The sequence below is a fragment of the Lemur catta genome, chromosome 13 (genome assembly GCF_020740605.2).
Source record: "Lemur catta isolate mLemCat1 chromosome 13, mLemCat1.pri, whole genome shotgun sequence".
Taxonomy (NCBI): domain Eukaryota; kingdom Metazoa; phylum Chordata; class Mammalia; order Primates; family Lemuridae; genus Lemur; species Lemur catta.
In genome coordinates, this window is record NC_059140.1 from 1,076,391 (window position 1) to 1,083,986 (window position 7,596).

General features: G+C 39.7%; 1 pseudogene; it reads right to left on the reverse strand.

The window, feature by feature from the left end:
* Nucleotides 1-3,194: 3,194 nt before the first annotated feature.
* On the reverse strand, nucleotides 3,195-5,007 carry LOC123649004 (annotated as a pseudogene).
* Between the last annotated feature and the right edge of the window lie 2,589 nt (nucleotides 5,008-7,596).

A 7,596-nucleotide genomic window follows, 5' to 3' on the forward strand; every position in this document is an offset into this window, starting at 1 on the left:
GGGGAGGCCTCCATCCCCAACTCATCTCTGTACTGCCTCCATGTAGAACTGACATCCTTGCTCAGACTGGATATCTGGAATCCCCTGATTGTAGATTTCGGGGCCTGTGGAAATGAAACTCTCGTAAACTGCTGGAGGGCACAAATTAACACAGCTTGAGAACTGAGCTTGAGAACTGGCCTGGCAGTGAGCTCCAGGCATGGGCAAGATTATTAGTCTCAGTAAAACAACTGGTTTGTAATCCTGCTCGTGCAAGTCAGTGTCAACCTCAGAAAATGTAACCTCCCTCTAGGGGAATCAGGCCTATTCTTTGTGGAAAATCCACCCAGGTAATTGATTTGATATGCACAGTGGGAAACACAGCCTGACCAATGGATACTACATTGCAATGGGCTACGACTCTCCAGAAAATGAAGAATAAATACGAGATTGTGCCTTAGGCAGGGGAACTACCTGACGAAAGCAATGCCTGCTGTTATATAACCACTTCTGGGGGCTCCCTTGGCCTTTGTCCTTTGGGAATTCTGCCCTAGACATTAATTAACTCTGTTGTCTGATAGCTGTTTGGATTTCTTCCAGATCTCAGAGTAACTGTCTAATCAGATGGAAGGGACTTTGGAGAACAGTGATCAAGTTCCTCAGTGCTGCGTCTGGGGAAACAGAGGTCAGGAGTGCTCACTGGCCATGCCAGTTAGAGGCTCACGTGCTTTCCAGCTGAAAGACGCCAGCACAGCCTGTATCTCCCTTTAAACATAGGTCTAGGTTTTGATTTGAGAAAAAAGTGCCTGCATAGAGTATCAAAGGATACTTTTGAAAATGGTTGGAATATAAAGTCTGTAAAATCTCTTAGAGTGTTGAATAAAATGGCAAAAATGTAAGTAATAAAATACACAAGAGATGTAGAAATCAAGCTATAACATAAAAATCTACTTAATAAGAATTCTAGGAAGAGGCAAGAGGTCACACACATAAAAGGAAATTGTCAGAAAACAACCATAAGGGTGATTTCCCCTGGACCGGTGGGAAGCAACAGGTTTTTAGCTCAACATGGCATGGCTTAGGGTGGGAAGGATGAAACATACTTACCCTGGTCACCACGAGGAGGAATTTCAGAATTTCAGAGAGAGGAGTATCTATGAAGATCTTATGGAGTCAGGGGGACAAATCAAATGAGAGATAAAAATAAAAATGAGACACACATGAGTTCAGAAAATTTACTTCCTATAGACCGTTCTAAGGAAGTTAGTTGAGAATATACTCCAGGAAAGGAGGATGAGAAACTGGAAAGAGCAGGACACAGGTTCCCAAACGCTATGTTACTGACCCAGGATGGGTCAGCCTTCTTCATCACACTCCCAGAGACAGTCACTCAGCAGTGGCAACTAAATGGCAGCAGCATTTTTTCCCAGTGCAAGCTGAACTCTGAGGGAGATGAATGAACCTTCATCCCACTAACCCATCCAAGGAAAGAAACTAGAAACCAGATGGTAAAACTGCTTTCACTCTGTGGCTGCTTTGGGGGTCTTTGACAGTCTCAGAAACAGTGACCTGGGTTTAAATAATAGACAGGAGTTGGAGCATATGGCATGGGTCTTGCAAGAGAATCCACTAATGGAAACTCCAGAGAACTGGGGCCATTAAAGGGTGAACACTCAGTGAAGTGCCGGCTAATAAAAAATTCTCCTGCACCAAAAGGAGTAAACAAAGATGCTGTGTGTGTTGGACAAGACTAGAAAAAGGCTTCTTTTCTGAGAGTTGGCACCTGGTGGCCTTCCTTCATGTGGATGTCCAGTTAAAGCTGACATTCCCTTAATTGTTTAAGAAAGCTCTTGCAGAAAAATGAAAATGGTCTTGGCTTGGTGATTCCCTGGAGCGCCTGGCAGAGCAAAGGCCAATCCACTCTGAGACACACGTAATCAACCTCAGGCCTCATATGATTTCCACAGATAGAAATCCTCAAATAAACTCACAGTCCAAACTTACAAAAAGATTTCCAAATGATTGTGCCAGTTCACAGTCCTAAGCTGCGTGGGAGAATCTAGTTGCTTCACACACTCACAAGCACTACATATTGTCAATCTTTTTTATTTTGAAGCATCATTATAGTAGGTCAATAGTGTGGGTGAGTAGTGTGTGAGTCACACGAGTGAGTACTGTGGTTTTTAGTTGGATTTTTCTGATTATTAATGAGGTTGAGGCCTTTTTCTTATGTTTATTTTCTATTTGGGATATACTCTTTCTTTTACAGGTTTACATATACAGCTCTATTTAAAATTTTATTTGTACAAATTTATGGGGTACATGACAATTTTGTTACATACATAGATTGTGCAGTGGTAAAGTCAGGGCTTTGACATATTCTTTAGTGATGTGTCTGTTCCATCTTTTGCCCACTTTTCTCCACCAACATACTTGTATAAGTTTTTTCTCTCACCACATTTTGTTGAAATCTCTCATTCACTGATGAACTTTCTCATGGTAATACTTTACAATTTTTCCTTTTTGTTGTCATTCCAAGGATCTTAAAGTGATTGAAATGACACGAAAACACCAAATTTTCTAGTGTTGTTTTCTTGTTAATTGGTAAGAATCCTTTATACATTCTTAAATCAGTTCTTTAAATTAAATTAAATTAAATTTTATTTTTTTTTTGTACTCTATTTGAACCAGGACAAAATAAGGTCTACATATTGTGATTATTTGATGTGTCCCTCACCTCACTTTCTTTTAATCTCTCTATATCCTTCCATTCCCCCTCTTTTTTTTTTTTAAAGCACTTTATTAAGATGTGTCTCACAAAGTAAGGGAAACTAGGAGAAAACTTATTTACTAGTAAGAGAAAAATCCCTATTTACAACACAAGTGAAAAGCACCAAAGAGAATTTGGCATCACAACTCTGAACTCTGGAGTTTCTTGTTTCCATCTCCTTTAATCCACACCGTAACGTACTACTCAAAGCTTTCACACATGTATACTTACATAGCTCATCAAACATAAATCTTCCCCTGTAAATACACAGCTAAGATTAAATACAAAATACCATCTTTTTGGAAATTAGTGCCAAAGAAGATTAGAACACAAATGTTACTAATTGAAGAACCAATAATTCCTTTTTTTACTTCAGATGGCATCAAATGTTCAACAATATTTTGAAGACTTTTCTATACAGGCTAATATACAGCTTATTTTTCCCTTATGAGAGAAATGTATTAACAGTGCCCTTGATTATAGCCCTGCAAATGGGGCATTTTCGTAGAGAAGGGGCACATCCCTGGCACACCACCTGATGACCACAAGGAATAAATACAATGGAAACCTCTTTGTCCACACACACTTTACAATCTCTTTCTTCAATTGTTCTTCCAGTGACAGTCCTGAAACATCTTCTGCTGGAATATACTTCATATTCTTATCCACGGATAAGTTCTTATGGAACACAGAGTCAATTTCTTTCAGATGGTTTTGAAGATGTTGACTGCAGAATTTCCTTTAACTAAAATGGTATCAATCAGTTCTCTTGTTTGTAAAGGTATCTGTGTTTTTTGTTTAATAATATCATGTTTCTGTGTATTAATCGCATTGGCCTTTAAAAGATTATCCAGGAATGGAAGCGCACATGTCAACTGTTGAAAGAGCCATTCGATTCTTCTGAATTAATGACAAGTCATCTGATGCCATTTATTCAGCTTGTATTTCCCTTTCCTCTTCTCTCTTTCCATCTTCAGCATTGAGAAGTGATGACACAATATCACTAACTGTTTTTAGTTCTCCCAGTTGTTAGGATCCTACTCTGAACTGTCTGTTTTGCTGAGCTTCTCCTAAAGCCCATTTCCAATCGAACCACAGGCATATTCATTGTGACTGCATCTTCTGAAGAATGTTCTCCAGATCCAAAATGAACAATTGGTGGATCAGCATTTTCATCTCTGGGAGTGTCAGAAGTTGACAACAGCTGTCCAAGAAGGTGAGGATGTCTAGCTTCAATCTCTTCATCAAACCCCTGCCCTTTAATGCATGTAAACCACTTGGCACGTCCTACCCACGATCATCTCCAGGTTCCCAACAGCTCAAGCCACCATCACAGCAAAAGCATTTGACATCATCATTGCGACCCATGTAGTAAAAACCTGCACTCACCAGCAGCTCAGGCTGCACCAGGACACTGGATGGCCAGTACGCAAATGTTCTCATTCGAGCTGCAGGTGTCTGCATGCTCACATTTGAAATGCTAAACCTCAGCATTTCTAGAGAATTTTCCAAAAATTCTCAGGACAGTTGGGAAAATGGCTCCAGTGTTCTGACATAGCATCATCCTTTGGTTCCCAGTTACTTAGCTTCCCACCACAAGCAAAGCAGGCTTCCCTATCTCCCGGTCCTACATAATAAAAGCCAGCTCTTGCCAATTCTGATGGTGAGAAAAAGGTTAATGGTCACATATGGTAAGTAAGAAATCTGGCTGCTTCTGTACTCACTGCATAACTGTAGGGGTTAGTCCTCAGTGGAGAGAAGTCTTCAACTCCTCTAGAATTAAGAGGGTTTACTGAAAGGTTGAAATAAGAACCACTGACTGAGCCTCTGTGTTCCAAAGTGGGAGATAATGAATGTGCAAAGCTGTTTCCATTGGAGAAGTCTTAGAGGTGGATCTCATGCTAGATGAAACCAAATTCTGAATATAGCTGCAGCTAGCTTACAGCTGTGTGTGCTTTTCAATAGCGTTGTCTCCTTGTTCCAGTTACCCAGCCTCAGGCCACAGCAGACGCATCTGACCTTGTCATTCACACACGTGCAATACAAACCAGCATGAGCAAGACTCCCTTCTGAGACAGGAGCACCACCAGGGAAGCTGAACACGCAGACATTCTGTAGAGTCCACATGAAAAGTCATACGTCATTTTTTGTTTGTTGCCTTTCGTCCGATTTGACAAGATCAGGCTGACTTCCATTATACTCTTGATTTTTTGATATGAGGAACCTTCGACAAGTCTTCGGGAGGTATTTTTGTGCATGAGTAGGTGATAGCACTGTTTGGTGGCTAAAACCTTCACATGAAATTTCTCGTCTCTTCACACTACATTAGATTTTTACCACAAAAAGGGAAGCAAATTATAGACTCTTTCTTATTTAGAATTCACTACATCTTCTGCACTGGATTTATATGAGTTTACACTCAGGTAGAATGAAAATCTCTACTCAGTTACCAAGATACTACTTAGACCTCTTTGGGATTATAATAAACTCTTCTAAGTAAGTAAAATGCTCTTCCCCCATAATTTGTCATAAAACTCACCTAAAATCCTGAAAAAGTTGATGCACTTCTGAAAATATGTTAAAATGCCTTGATTTTTCAAGGAGGTTTATATTCTCAAAATTCTAAACAACTATAGAATACCTAAATTATGTCTTGAATTTACCTTGGGTTACAAGCTATTAAGCCTGGCTATCAGGCCAACTACTGATTATGCCACAAGAGTAAACAATTATATTCAGGCTTCTTTCCCTAAAAGCACTTTAATACAGTCCCCACCCCCAAATCTCATTTCATTCTAGTAAACAAAAGTAATTAAAATCTTCATATTGTCATACTATTTAAAAGCTAATTTCACATAGCTTATCACCATAGTATTTAGTTCAGTGGGTTACATTAGCTTCAGTTAACAGCTTTTGAGGAAGTCAACACCCACAACCTTTGTTGTACCTGTGCCTGTTATTGGGTGTATGATGTTAAATTAATTTTGCCTGAAGTTCACAAACTGCAGACTCTTTCATCTTTGTTAAATATTAACTGTATTTGTTTCCATTTCCTGCAGCAACATTATTTAGTCTTCCTAATTTTGTATACTGCTTTATTGTACTTGATCAACTGAAGGTATCTTCTCATCAACTTAACTAGTTAACCATAAAATTCCCAAAGCACACACTTTTTAAATGCACACACTGCTTTTAAAAATTAACCTGTTCCTCATGTAAGGACCATTCAGCTCAAACATCAGTCATGTTGTAATTAAAGATGAATCTATTTATCAAAAGATATAGGCTGTCCTTTCTAGTGCTATCAAAAATTCCTAACAAAACATTGTATTACCAACAGAATTACTGCTTAGCATAATGACCCAGCCTTCTTTCTGAAAACACTTCAATATTTTTAATATATAATTCATACACAAAATGACATTCCACAGAATTCGAGCTATATCCCTTTATAAAGTTTCAGTGTCTCCATAATGGGATTTATTGCTGCAGGGGAAAAATGGGAGGGAACAAGAGTCTTCAGGGCTGTGAAGAGCAGAGTCAGAGTCGCGCAGCAGACAGGGAAGCGGCTGCCTAGAGGCCTCAACCCGGGCAGCAGCGGCACCCCCAGGAGAAGCACCCCCCATTTTATGTTAAGAATATTTGTTCAACGAACTGGATATATATATTTTTTCATTTCAGCTCATCATGGGGGTAAATAAGTTTAGGTCATATACATTGTCCATGTACCGCCAATCCCCCCGAGTCAGAGTCCCAAGCGCGTCCGTTCTCATTCTCCAGACAGTGCCCCTGGCACTCATCATGTAGTCATAACTGCATCCCCTCCCCCCCCCCCCACCTCCCCAGGTCTGCACCTTCAAGCATGACCATTTCCCAGAGGGTGTGCAACGCACTCGTCATGTAGGCATACACCCATCCCCTCCCCCCACCCCCATCCCAGTCTGATATCCAATTGGTATCCTTCCCTGATGTACATTTAGGTGATGATCAGGAAAACCAGTTTTCTGGTGAGTACATGTGATGCTTGTTTTTCCATTCTTTGGATACTTCACTTAGTATAATGGGTTCCAACTCTCTCCAGGAGAACCAAAGAGATGTCGTATCATCGTTATTTCTTATAGCTGAGTAGTACTCCATTGTATACATATACCACAGTTTACTAATCCATTCATGGATTGATGGGCATTTGGGTTGTTTCCACATCTTTGCGATTGTGAATTGTGCTGCTATAAACATTTGGGTACAGGTGTCTTTGTTAAAGAATGACTTTTGTTCTTCTGGGTATATGCCCAATAATGGGATTGCTGGATCAAATGGTAGGTCTACTTGAATTTGTTTAAGGTATCTCCATATTGCTTTCCATAGGGGTTGCACTAGTTTGCATTCCCACCAGCAGTGTATGAGTGTTCCTGTCTCTCCGCATCCACGCCAGCATGTGTTGTTTTGGGATTTTTTGATAAAGGCCATTCTCACCGGAGTTAAGTGGTACCTCATTGTGGTTTTGATTTGCATTTCCCTGATGATTAGGGATGTTGAGCATTTTTTGATACTTTTTTTGGCCATTCTTATGTCTTCTTTTGAAAAATTTCTATTCATGTCCTTTGCCCATTTTTTGATAGGATTGTTTGATTTTTTCTTGCTGATTTTCCTGAGTTCTAAATAGATTCTTGTTATCAGTCTTTTATCTGATGTGTAGTATGCGAAAATTTTTTCCCATTCTGTAGGCTGTCTGTTTATTTTCATGACTGTTTCTTTGGCTGTGCAGAAGCTTTTTAATTTAATCAGGTCCCAGTCATTTATTTTTGTTGTTGCTGCGATTGCCTTAGGGGTTTTCTTCATAAATTCTT